Below are 13,708 nucleotides of genomic sequence, written 5' to 3'. Positions count from 1 at the left end.
CCTCAGAACTACAGTGCTATGATGTCACTCACTTCCACAGGCCTTGCAGAGTGTAAACAACAACAACCCAGCTTTGTTGTGTATGTAACCATAGGGATTTGTGATGTCACCTAGAACCTTCACAGCAGCGACAGCTTTATGAGGAGCATCAGCACTGCTCTGCCTGAGCAGAACCATCACCGCCATAGGTTGTCAAATAACCCGGATTTAACCCACACAGGTAAGTCCAATGGGGTGCAGGCATGTCCTCTATGCTTACAGCTTCCCGTGGGTGTTGGTTTGATACCGTTTGGGGACAGCCAAGGAGGCATCTGCAGGCAACAAAGGTAGGTGTGTGCTTGTGTGTGTGTTTCCTATGCAGATCCTAAGCCCAGTGTCACATGCAAGTAGGAGGAGTAAGAAGGGTTCCTGGCAAATCCGGGTTATGGATTGCATTTAAAAAGGCCCCGTGGGAGTGCAATGGGCCCCTGTCTTGCTGCTTAGCAATAATGGTATGGGTTTAGGTTCTGCTGTGTGTACTGGTGGTTGACTGCCCCCCAGCCCAGAGTGTGCATGGAAAATTGTCTGGCAGCCTCCCTGACAGCAAGCAGTGATAGTGCCCATGAAGGGGACCTTGTTGGGCCCGCCCCTTTCACGGTTATCGCTTCTCGGCCTTTTGGCTAGATCAAGTGTCTGGTCAGGAGGATCCTGGGAGTTTGTCCTACCTTTTCCAAGGGGGGCTGCTACGAGGAACCGAAAAGGCGATCGACAAGATGGGTGTTCGCATCCGTTACCTTACATCCGGTGAAACGCGGATTCGTTTTTCCTTTCGCTTTGATGTTGCTGAAGACAAGCAAGAACTCGTCCAACTTTCTTATTTTGTGAAAGAAACTCTCTACAAGCTTCTTGGGGTGAAGAAAGAGAGCATCGTCTGTCTCAGAGATCCTCGGAAGGGCAGCTTCATCCTAACTCTGGACTCTGCTTATGCATGCCAGAATCTTTTTGAGAAGCTGAAAAGCAATCAAGACCTTGCTGAGCTTGATGGGATCACGGTCACAGTGTTGTATACTGGAGGCGATATTCCTCTAGTTGTGTGTATGCACAATCCCTTTGTGACTGTGTCCCATATTGAGCTCTTTTTGGGGAAATACTGCAGTTCTGTTAAGTATTCCCATGAGGTGATGAATTCAGAAGACCTATGGACGGGGAAACATAAGTTTTTTGTGAAAATGAAGGAGGATGCTACTGGCATTGGAGGGTTGTGTCATCCACCCTCCAACTTTTCTATCGGTCGGGATAAGGGCTATTTGTTTTATCCTGAGATGCCTACTTTTTGTAGGAAATGTAAGAAATTCGGACATACTATGGAAGTTTGCACGGACACTACAGTTCGCTGTGGTCGGTGCAATCAAGAAGGCCATGTTTCTAAGGACTGTGCTAAAATCGTCTGCAACATTTGTGGTGAAGAAGGCCATGCCTTTAAAGATTGCAGTCTCCGTTCCAGTGTAGCTAGATCGTGGGCTGACCGTGTAGCGGGGAGAGTGGGTGTAGTGCAAGCTGAAGTACCACCTGCGAAAGCACCCCAGCGGTCTGAGGCGCCTTCAGAAAAGCCGGCTGTAACTTCTGATGTCGTGGCGGAGCTTATGGACCTTTCTGCTGTGCCTGAGACAGAGGGGAGACCTTCTGTGGTGGGTTCTGGCGGTGGAGGGTCACTAGTGAGCAGTGAAGCCATGGAGGTTGGCGTGAAGGAGATCAAGCGGAAGAAGGAACTCGGAGATGAGCCACAACTTGGCATTAAACGGCCTGTCAAAAAAAGCTCAGACGAATGTGAGGACAGTCAACATGCATGGAGGCCTTCTATAAGATCAGCGTCCGATCCAAAAAATATCAAAGAGTTCGAAAGTTTGGAGTCACCTGTGGGTTTCATATCGGACTCAAACTCCAGTAGCGAATAGCTTCCTTAAAGTGCTCCTCTCTGAATGTGAGAGGTCTAAAGAGCCCTACGAGAAGGGCTGCTTTGTTTAGTTTTTTAGATACCTTGGACTGTTCTCTGTTCTTTTTACAAGAATGTGGAATTGAACATAGTCCAAATTATGAGGACCTTTGTCGTGGCTGGACTTTGGGACCATCGGTCTGGTCGGGTGACAATCTGAACAGATCTTCAGGTGTTGGGATCTTGTTTAGAGGTTCAGATGTACAAGTTTTGTCCTTCTTAGAAATTATACCTGGTAGAGCGCTATTAGTTAATATTAAGTACAATGGCTCGGAGATTAAGCTTTTTAACATCTATGCTTCTCCTGAAAAAAATGAGAGAGCCGACTTGATTAATGATATTCAGGCTTTTATCCCAGGTTCAACACCTATTTTAATGGCTGGAGATTTTAATTGTTGTATGAGTGGTGATCATCGTGAGAGTGGAAGTGTGCATGTCAGAGTGGATAAAACAGAGAAACAGATTAAGAGTATGACTGAGGATTTTAACTTTACCGATGTCTGGAGGAGAAAATACCCAGACGACCCTGGTTACACATGGGAAAATAATGTCTGCAAATCCAGGATTGATTTTATTTTTTTATCGGAAAGTTTTAATCTAGTTGATGTTTCTCTTTTATCGAATATTTTCTCTGATCATAAGTTATTATATGCACATGTCACTTTACCTGGCCTAGAGAAAGGCAGAGGCGTTTGGAAGCTCAACACTACTTTATTAGAGGACATGAAAACAAAAAATGATTTTATTGCTGCTTATAGCAAATGGAGATTACGTCAATCTCAATATAAAAATATTTTGGATTGGTGGGAGGATGTTAAAAAGTGGACTAAACAGTTTTTTATCCGTGTGGGCATCCAAAAGGCTAAGGAGAAAAAGTTATGGTTTAAAATGTTAAACACTAAAATCCAAACATATTATAAACTAAAGCAAGCCGGGCTTGAAATGGATGATGTTATTGCTCAGACAAAGAATGAAATAAAAAATGCCATTAGTCAAAAAGGAAAAGAAATGATTTTTAACAGCAAGGTGCAATGTCTGGAGAATGATGAAAAGTGTTCGAGATTCTTTTTTAAGAAGGTGGTGGGAAAGAAAGAAATGATATCTGTAATAGAAGGGAAGATAACTAATGAAGAGATGTTGCGAGAAGCACAAGTATTTTATCAGGAGCTTTTTAATAAAAAAGATATTGATATTTCCTTTACTAATGATGTTTTAGATACCTTGGATTCAAAACTTGACAAAACTGACCAAGAGAGCCTTTGTGATGAAATCTTTTTACCTGAACTTTTAAGCACTTTTAAGAGTTTTTTAAATGGTAAAACACCTGGTTCGGATGGGTTGCCAGTTGAATTTTATCTGTGTTTTTGGTCCATTTTAAAAGATGATCTTTTAGGTATTTTTAACTGTGCTTTTAAATCTGAGATTTTACCTGCGTCCTGGAGAGATGGTGTTGTTACTCTGATTTTTAAAAAAGGAGACATCTCTAAATTAGAAAATTGGAGGCCTATTACCCTGCTAAATACAGACTATAAGGTTTTAGCAAAAATTTTAGCAAATAGGCTCAAGCAGGTAATTGCTAAGTTTATACACAGTGACCAAGTATGCGGAGTACCTGGAAGGAAAATAAGTGATCATCTAAACCTTGTAAAAGATGTTTTATGGTATCAGAAACAATGTGATCAGAAATTGGCAATTTTATCCTTGGATTTTAAAAAGGCTTATGACCGTGTTTCTCATGATTTTTTATGGTTGGTTTTAAAGAAAATGAATTTTCCTGATTTTATTGTTGGAAAAATTGCACTTTTATATAAAAACTGTTTTAGTCGTATTTTAATTAACGTTTTTTTATCCCAAGAGGTATTTTTACAGTCTGGGGTGAAACAGGGGTGCCCCCTATCACCCATTCTTTTCATATGTGCAATAGAACCTCTGTTGAATGTTTTGAGAAAAGATAAGCTCATTAGAGGAGTGCCAATCCCTGGAAGTGGAGGACAGAGCGTAAAGACGATAGCATACATGGATGATGTTAATATTCTATGTTCAGATGAACCATCCCTGAAACGTGCTATCAGACAGACAGAATTTTTTTGTGAGGGCTCTGGCTTCAAATTAAATAAAAATAAATGTGATTGCTTTGCAATAGGGAATTGGGGCAATACGGAGGTGAATGTGCAATATGATAAAATCAAAATCTTGGGTGTCATCTTTGACAATGAAAATAATGGAGAGGAAAGCTGGTCCATCGTCAAAGAGAAAGTGCAAAAGAAAATAAGTTTTTGGAAAATGAGGAAATTAACAATAGAAGGAAAAGTACTGATAATGAAAGCTTTGTTGCTACCTATCATGCTATATTTAAGCTTGGTTTTCCCACCGAGTGAACGCACCTTAAAGTTTTTAAACAAGATTTGCTTTCATTTTTTATGGGGGTCTAAAATGTATAAACTCAGGAGAGATGTAATGATGAAGACAAAGAAATTGGGGGGTAAGGATGTGCCTGATTTAAAAAGGTTTTTATATATTCACTTTTTTTCTATGTGTTTTAATGGCTTGCAAAGAAACTGTTATTGGTCTTATTTTTTAAAATATGCTGCAGGTCACATTTTTAGAAAAAGAAAGTGGATAACCTTACCTTTAACGTCCCCAATCTTATTTATTCCCCCAGCGCACTATGTGGTTTTAGAAAAGATTATTCGTATTTATGGCATTGCTAATTTTAGTCAAGAAATTTGTAGTAATGCACGAAAATTAGTTCCTGAAATCAGGAAGATAGAACAGATTTGCTTAATATCTAATTATTCCACTGAGAAATCTCTAAGAGTTTGGAGGATGGTGAATATGGGATTCTTATCTAATGACTTAAAAGATCTGGCCTGGCAGATAGCACATCAATGTTTGCCTACCAGAGAATTCCAACACAGAAGAGGATTGTGTCGTAGTGCAAAGTGCCCGAGAATGGGGTGTCCTAGTGAGGAAACAGTTTTACACATTTTTTGGAACTGTTTTTACGCCCAAGAGATATGGCATTTGATAGGACCCTTACTAAAATTCATTTCTGATCTTAATTTTTTAAATCATGAAGTTATTTTATATGGATTTTATAATGTTTTATCTGTGGAGAAGTCTCGGGTTTTGTGGATTAGTATAAATTGTATTAAAATTGCACTATGGAAGACGAGGAATATTCTTCTTTTTAAAAGAGACACTATTACCTCTAAAGATTGTGTTCGCCTAGCTCTTAGTGAGATGTATGTTTTCTATTTATTGGATAAAAAAAGATTAGGTCACAAAGTGGCTAAAAGTCTTTGGAATCTACATCTGTGGAATATGCTTTTAGCAGACTAAGTGTAATCTGGACTGCGTAAGGTCTTTTAGTCTAAGAATATTATATCTAAAAGTAAAAAATCTGTTCTTATCAGTTTAATATCTGATACGTCCCCTATCTGGGGACCATATATTAAATGGATTTTTGAGAACGGGGGCCGATTTCGAAGCTTGCTTCCGTCGCCCTATGCATTGACCCGATATGGCAGTATCTTCGGGTACAGTGCACCACCCCCTTACAGGGTTAAAAAGAAAGATTCCTACTTTCATTGCTACCTGCTTGCTGGCTAGCCAGCTAGCCAGCCCTGTGGGCCTTGCTGCTGCTGCAGCCAAAAAACAAAAGGTGGTGCTGCTGCTGCTTCTGCTGCTTCTGCTTCTGCTTGTGTCTGGCCGCTGTTGGAGCGTCCAGGCACAGGACTTCTGCTGCTGCTGACTAAATGGCCTCCTTAATTGGATCATTTGAGTAGCCAGCACACCTGTGCAGGTAGGGCATGACATGATAGGCAGCTGCCTTGATAGCGGGTGGGTGCTGAATGTTCCTAATTGACAAAATAAGATTAATGCTTATGAAGAAATATAAAATCTCATCCCTTCCCCAATATCGCGCCACACCCCTACCCCTTAATTCCCTGGTTGAACTTGATGGACATATGTCTTTTTTCGACCGTACTAACTATGTAACTATGTAACATAACATGGGGGGGGGGTCTCCTGGCTGTTCACACAGGTGTGTCATTGCTGTACATTGACCATGCATTGCTTCTGTGGTATTGCAAAGGCAAAGACAAATGCTTCCAGCCATCCATTGCACTAATGGATTGGTCATCAGCTGGCTGTCTATGTCCCGCATCAATATAGACCAAAGTACAGAGGGTTAGGCTATGCTATTGTGCACCTACCTGATGCATCAGAAGGTGCGAGGCCCTTGCTAAATTCTGTGCACAGACTTTGAGATCTATGCTTTAGACTGTATCTAAACCTGCTCCAACATGGACTGACATTCTGGCCTACTTTCAGCCGATGCGACTTGTCTGTCGCTGAACAGTCGCTTTTTATGTATTCAGCACCTATGTATAATGTTGTAAAAATGCTCTAGAAGCTAAAGTCGCAGAAATGTCACACATATTTGGCCTGCAACTTTCTGTGCGACAAATTCAGACAGGAAAAATCAGTATAAATCCTTAGAAAATTATCCCCCAGTGTCTCCATCTGCTGGCGGTATTGAATAAGCATTGCTGCACTGATGGGGTATGCATTAGACGAAAAAAAAGAAGAAAAAGAAGAATAATACGCCCAGAAAAGAGGCGAAAAGGAGAAAAACGTAAAAAAACGTGAAAAAAAAGTAAGAGGAAGAGAAGGGAAAAAAAGGTGGAAATGGGTTTAAAAGTGATTTCGGCGGAGAAATATATATATATATATATATATATATATATATATATATATATATATGCGCACACACACACATATATATAAACGTATTCTCCGTTGAGATATTGCAGCCGCTGCTGTGTCCAGGCCCAGGAGCCTTAGCACTGTGCTGTGATGTCACTCAATACCACTGACATCACTAGGTGTAAACAACATCTCTCCTTTGCTGTGTATGTGACTATGGAGCTGTTTGGTGATGTCGTCTATTATGGCCTTCATAGAAGCAACAGGAGATTGTTGCATCCATCTAGAACCCTCAGAACTGCAGTGCTATGATGTCACTCACTTCCACAGGCCTTGCAGAGTGTAAACAACAACAACCCAGCTTTGTTGTGTATGTAACCATAGGGATTTGTGATGTCACCTAGAACCTTCACAGCAGCGACAGCTTTATGAGGAGCATCAGCACTGCTCTGCCTGAGCAGAACCATCACCGCCATAGGTTGTCAAATAACCCGGATTTAACCCACACAGGTAAGTCCAATGGGGTGCAGGCATGTCCTCTATGCTTACAGCTTCCCGTGGGTGTTGGTTTGATACCGTTTGGGGACAGCCAAGGAGGCATCTGCAGGCAACAAAGGTAGGTGTGTGCTTGTGTGTGTGTTTCCTATGCAGATCCTAAGCCCAGTGTCACATGCAAGTAGGAGGAGTAAGAAGGGTTCCTGGCAAATCCGGGTTATGGATTGCATTTAAAAAGGCCCCGTGGGAGTGCAATGGGCCCCTGTCTTGCTGCTTAGCAATAATGGTATGGGTTTAGGTTCTGCTGTGTGTACTGGTGGTTGACTGCCCCCCAGCCCAGAGTGTGCATGGAAAATTGTCTGGCAGCCTCCCTGACAGCAAGCAGTGATAGTGCCCATGAAGGGGACCTTGTTGGGCCCGCCCCTTTCACGGTTATCGCTTCTCGGCCTTTTGGCTAAGATCGGGGTTTATTGCCTCGGTCGGCGCTGAGGGTGCGAGTGAACTGCGCCGCGACTAGCTGCGTAGGTGATCAAGACTGTGGTACTCGTTACCGACAGATTTGGAAAGATGGCTGGATCCAACATGTCTGCAGTGGAGAAGACCGTACGCATCAAGGTGCTAACCACGGATCGTCTAAGAAACAGCATTGAATACATCGGCCATACCATTGTGGAGCGACTGGCAGGATTTTCCTTGAGCGACCTCTTTTGTGTCCAGGAGAACAAGCGCCAAGGTATTTATGACGTGTCCTTCTTATATGATGCTGACTGCCAGAACTTTTATGAGTGCTTAAAACGGAACAGTGGAAGTGAGGTTTTGCGGGATGTGTCCTTTTATCCCCTTTTTGAAATGGGGACAAAGACTTTGTTTATCCACATGTACAATCCGTTTGTTGATGTCTCTATGATTAAGAACTTCTTGAGCATCTATTGTGAGTCTATTGCTGGTGGTACTAAGCAGACAAGCAGCATTGGTGTATTTAATGGCACGTATAAGTTCTTTGTGAAGTTGCGGCTTGATGGAGATTGCATTGGAGGTGTTAAGCACCCTCCGGCGAACTTTACCATTGCTGGTTTCAGAGGTTATCTCTATTACTACGGACAGCCATCTTTCTGTAGAAATTGTCTATTGTTTGGACATGTGAAGGAGGCCTGCCCTGGCAGTAAGAAATGCAGGAACTGTAAGCAACCGGGGCATGAGGCGGGTGCATGTCCACACCCGAGGACCTGTGACCTATGTGGGGAAGCTGGCCATGTGTACAAGAACTGTCCAGTGTTGGGGAGGAGGAGAGGAGAATGGAAGAGGAAATGGTGGAGAGGAGGAGGGCAGCTGCAGCTGTGGCTGCAGTGGTTCCTGCAAGAGAGAACGTTATTATTGGAGAGGTACAGAGTCCTGTGGTGGTAGAGGAGCAAGTGAAGGTGGTGGAGGAGCAAGTGGTGGTGGAGGAGGAGCAAATGGCGGTGCAAGTGGAAGAAGGGGAGATTGAGGATGCTCCCAGTCCCCCGGCTGAGGAGTCGCCGCAAATTGAAGAGTGGTCTTCTTCTGAGGGTGAAGACCGTGAGGAGAGACATAGAGAGAGAGAGGATGACTTTGATCTTTTTCGTCCCCCCAAGAAGACGGCCAGGAAGCTTTCTGGTGGACAGATGGAGTCGACGCTGGTGGCTACGGACAATCGGTATCAACCGCTTTCTGAGAGCGACATGGATGCGTGCTCTGCGGGAGAAGCTTCTCCCACACCGCTGAGGAAAGCTACCTAAATAACTTTCTTCTTTTCTGTCAAATTCTTCCTTAGGGTTGTTAAGATGGTGGTATGTCTTTTTTAGTCGGTTCTATAAACGTTAGAGTCTTTAGAAGTAAAGTCAGAAGGACAGTAATTTTGGAGGACTTGGCAGGGAAAAAAGCGGACATTATTTGTTTGCAGGAATGTGGGCTAAATGATATTCCGGGGAAGGGAGAATGGGCTTATGGTCCTGCTGTTTTGTCGGTGTCTGGGCATAATAGGAATGATGGGGTAGGGGTGCTTTTTAAGAGCTTTAAGTTTGAAGTTTGTAGTTATGTGGTAATAGAGGAGGGGAGGTGTATCATGGTGGAGGTTAAGGTGCAGGGGGTTAAATTTAGGTTGATAAATGTGTATGCGCCGGTAAGGAGGGAGGAGCGGGTGGGGTTGTTGGAGGTAATTAAGAGGTTTCTGCCGGGTAAAATACCTTTGGTGTGGGTGGGGGATTTCAATTGTGTAATTGAGGGGAATGTGGATGTATCTGGGAATATTCTTAAAAGTATGGTGTGTGACTTTAAGTTAAAGGATGTGGCTGAAGCGTGTGGAGTGTGTCCTTTGTTAGATACATATTATTCTGATAGTGGAAGTCATAGTTCCAGACTTGATATGTGTTTTGTGTCTAAGGGTGTGTTATGTAAGAATTATATGCAAGAAAAAGTAGGATATTCAGATCATGAGTATGTGTGTTGTGAGTTAGTATTGGATGCAGATTGTGTGAGTGGGAGGGGTGTATGGAAATTAAATGTTAAATTGTTGGAAGTGGAAGGAGTGTATGATAGATATGTTAATAAGTATAGGGGTTGGTGTAAGAAAAAGAATGATTTTCCTGATATATTGTGTTGGTGGGAATGGGTTAAGGGTCAAACAAAAGTTTTCTTTAAAAGAGAGGGATATAAGCGGAAGGCTGGGAGGAAGAAGAAGTATGAATGGTTGAATAAAAGATTGGTGTTTCTCAATAAGTTAAAGAAGTATGGCTGGAGTGTGGGTGAGCAGATTGAGGTTGTGAAGAGTGATCTAAAAAATTGGTTGAATGAGAAAGGTAAAGAGTTGATGTATCAAGCAAAACTTGATAAGTTAGAGAAAGATGAGAAATGTTCGAGATATTTCTTTAAAAAAGCTATTGGGAAGAGAGAGGATATGGTAAGAGTGTATGATGATGATGGCTGTCTGGTTAAAGGTAAAGCTGTGTTGGGAGTGGTTAAAAATTTTTATGAAGAGTTGTATGCGGTAAAAGATTGTGAAGAGGACTTGCAGGATGAAGTGTTGAGAGTGCTCGATAAGAGGGTGGATGGTAGTGAATATGGGACTCTGATGAGAGAGATTGGAGAGGAGGAAGTGAAGAGGACTGTGGATAGTATGTCAAGAAATAAAACGCCTGGAGAGGATGGGTTGCCTGTTGAATTTTATGCTTGGATTTGGGATGTTGTGAATGATGATTTGGTGGAAGTGTATAGGTATATGTGGAGGAAGGAGAGAATGGTGGAAAGTATGAAGAGTGGAGTGGTTGTGTTGATTTATAAGAAAGGTGATGTGAATGATGTGAGGAATTGGAGGCCGATAACTTTGTTGAATGTAGATTATAAGGTGTTTGCTAAAATAATTACAAATAGGATGAGAGATGTGGTTGAGCAGGTGATTGGAGAAGAACAAGTGTGTGGAGTGCCTGGGAGAAGAATAAATGAAAATTTGTGTTTGTTGAGAGATTTGTTATGGGATAGTATGAGTAGGAAACAGGAGGTTAGAGTGATGTCGATAGATTTTGAAAAGGCGTTTGATCGTCTGTCACATAGGTTTTTGTTTAGAGTATTAGTGAGAATGGGATTCCCGGGTGATTTTGTAAATGTTGTAAGGATGCTGTATGATGGAGTATATAGTAAGGTTTTGATAAATGGTTGGATGTCTGAGAAGGTGAAAGTATGTTCTGGTGTAAGACAGGGTTGTCCGTTGTCCCCTATGGCTTTTATATGTGCTTTGGAGCCATTATTAGAGATGTTGCGGCGGGATAAGTGTGTTAGAGGGTTAAAAATTCCAGGGAGTGGTGGGAGAGAAGTCAAAGTTTTGGCCTACATGGATGATGTGTGTATTTTGGGAGAGTCTGTGGCTGTTATGAGAAGGGCAAAGTTACTAGTTGGATTGTTTTGTGGAGCGTCTGGGTTTAAGGTGAATTGGGACAAAAGTGAGTATAAATGTTTTGGTAGTATGCAAGGAAGTGAGGATGTGGGTATGAAGAATATTGAAGGTGGTATTCAGGTTTTAGGTGTTAAAATGGATGAAAGATTGGATGGGAGAGAAAGTTGGGATGATGTAGAGAAGAGAGTGTCCAAAAAATTGAGTCTTTGGAGGTTGAGAGATTTGTCTATGGTTGGGAAAGTGCTGTTTGTGAAAAGTGTAATATTGCCTATTTTATTGTATGTGGCAATAGTGTTTCCGCCAAGTTATATGGTTTTAAGGAAGTTAAAAAGAATTTTGTTTGTGTTTTTTTGGGGTACAAAAGTGGAAAGAGTGAGGAGAGAAGTTGTGATGAAGGATGGTAGTAAGGGTGGAATGGGATTTCCAAATCTAGATGTGTATTTGGGGGTGAATGTGGTGTTTGCGGTTAGAAGGATGATGAGAGGAGAAAAGAATTTTGCATGTATGTTGAGATATTTAGGTGGGCGTGTGTTATGCAAATTAGGTTGGCTGGAGAGAGATTTGAGAGTGCCTTATGCGTTTGTGTGCCCGAGTTGGTATTTGTATGTGGAAAAGTTTTTGGAGAGTTATAGGTTGATTGGTGTGAGAAAGGAGTTGTTTGAAAGTAAGAAGAATGTGTTTGGGTATGTCGCCGCAAGTGAGGTGGAGTGTCCGATTAATATGGTAAGAGGCCAGGATGTGTCTAAGGTGTGGAAGAGTTTAATGACAGATGGAATATCAAATAGACAGAGAGAGATAGGATGGCAGTGTTTGCATGGAGCCCTACCAGTAAGAGAGTTCCAAAGGAATAGAGGTATTGGAAGGAGTGAAATATGTCCGAGGGAAGATTGTAGTGGGGTTGAAAGTGTGATGCATGTGATTTGGAATTGTGACATGGCTCAGAATGTATGGAGAGGGATAGGTCCGTTGTGTAAGGAGTTGACTGGGATAAATAGGTTGTCATATGAGGTTGTGATGTTTGGTCTTAGTATGATTGGAAGAAAGAATGAAAGGGTGTTGTTTGTGTTGTTGGCGATTGTGAAGGAAGTCTTGTGGGATGTTAGAAATTTATATGTGTTTAAGAGAAAAGATGTGACTGTGGAAGGAAGTTTAAGAATGATTCTGGATAGGTTGTACACCGTTTATTTACGTGATAAAAAGAAATTAGGTGAAATAGATGCAGAGGGGATTAGGAAATTTTTGAAGTGGAGACATGTTGTAAGGGTGTAATGGTGATGGTATTTGAATTTGTTTTGAATTAGCTTTGAACAAATAAAGAATGACCTAATGATGAGTTAGACTTCACCATGAGTCAAAAATGACGCGTTATCTAAGTGGTGTTTAGTCTAAACCTGAAGGTTTATAAAAAAAAAAAAAAAAAAAATCTGTTCTTATCAGTTTAATATCTGATACGTCCCCTATCTGGGGACCATATATTAAATGGATTTTTGAGAACGGGGGCCAATTTCGAAGCTTGCTTCCGTCGCCCTATGCATTGACCCGATATGGCAGTATCTTCGGGTACAGTGCACCACCCCCTTACAGGGTTAAAAAGAAAGATTCCTACTTTCATTGCTACCTGCTTGCTGGCTAGCCAGCTAGCCAGCCCTGTGGGCCTTGCTGCTGCTGCAGCCAAAAAACAAAAGGTGGTGCTGCTGCTGCTTCTGCTGCTTCTGCTTCTGCTTGTGTCTGGCCGCTGTTGGAGCGTCCAGGCACAGGACTTCTGCTGCTGCTGACTAAATGGCCTCCTTAATTGGATCATTTGAGTAGCCAGCACACCTGTGCAGGTAGGGCATGACATGATAGGCAGCTGCCTTGATAGCGGGTGGGTGCTGAATGTTCCTAATTGACAAAATAAGATTAATGCTTATGAAGAAATATAAAATCTCATCCCTTCCCCAATATCGCGCCACACCCCTACCCCTTAATTCCCTGGTTGAACTTGATGGACATATGTCTTTTTTCGACCGTACTAACTATGTAACTATGTAACATAACATGGGGGGGGGTCTCCTGGCTGTTCACACAGGTGTGTCATTGCTGTACATTGACCATGCATTGCTTCTGTGGTATTGCAAAGGCAAAGACAAATGCTTCCAGCCATCCATTGCACTAATGGATTGGTCATCAGCTGGCTGTCTATGTCCCGCATCAATATAGACCAAAGTACAGAGGGTTAGGCTATGCTATTGTGCACCTACCTGATGCATCAGAAGGTGCGAGGCCCTTGCTAAATTCTGTGCACAGACTTTGAGATCTATGCTTTAGACTGTATCTAAACCTGCTCCAACATGGACTGACATTCTGGCCTACTTTCAGCCGATGCGACTTGTCTGTCGCTGAACAGTCGCTTTTTATGTATTCAGCACCTATGTATAATGTTGTAAAAATGCTCTAGAAGCTAAAGTCGCAGAAATGTCACACATATTTGGCCTGCAACTTTCTGTGCGACAAATTCAGACAGGAAAAATCAGTATAAATCCTTAGAAAATTATCCCCCAGTGTCTCCATCTGCTGGCGGTATTGAATAAGCATTGCTGCACTGATGGGGTATGCATTAGACGAAAAAAAAGAAGAAAAAG

General features: G+C 42.1%; 1 non-coding gene and 1 pseudogene across 1 annotated transcript; both read left to right on the top strand.

The window, feature by feature from the left end:
- Window positions 1–5,351: 5,351 nt before the first annotated feature.
- LOC130289329 (U2 spliceosomal RNA) lies at window positions 5,352–5,527 on the top strand (annotated as a pseudogene).
- A 6,954-nt stretch (window positions 5,528–12,481) lies between these two features.
- LOC130285602 (U2 spliceosomal RNA) lies at window positions 12,482–12,663 on the top strand. The gene has a single exon (XR_008847392.1). It is a non-coding gene; the product is annotated as a U2 spliceosomal RNA (small nuclear RNA).
- Window positions 12,664–13,708: the final 1,045 nt, after the last annotated feature.

Source organism: Hyla sarda, chromosome 8 (genome assembly GCF_029499605.1).
Source record: "Hyla sarda isolate aHylSar1 chromosome 8, aHylSar1.hap1, whole genome shotgun sequence".
Classification (NCBI taxonomy): domain Eukaryota; kingdom Metazoa; phylum Chordata; class Amphibia; order Anura; family Hylidae; genus Hyla; species Hyla sarda.
This window is presented reverse-complemented; position numbering and strand designations above follow the sequence as displayed.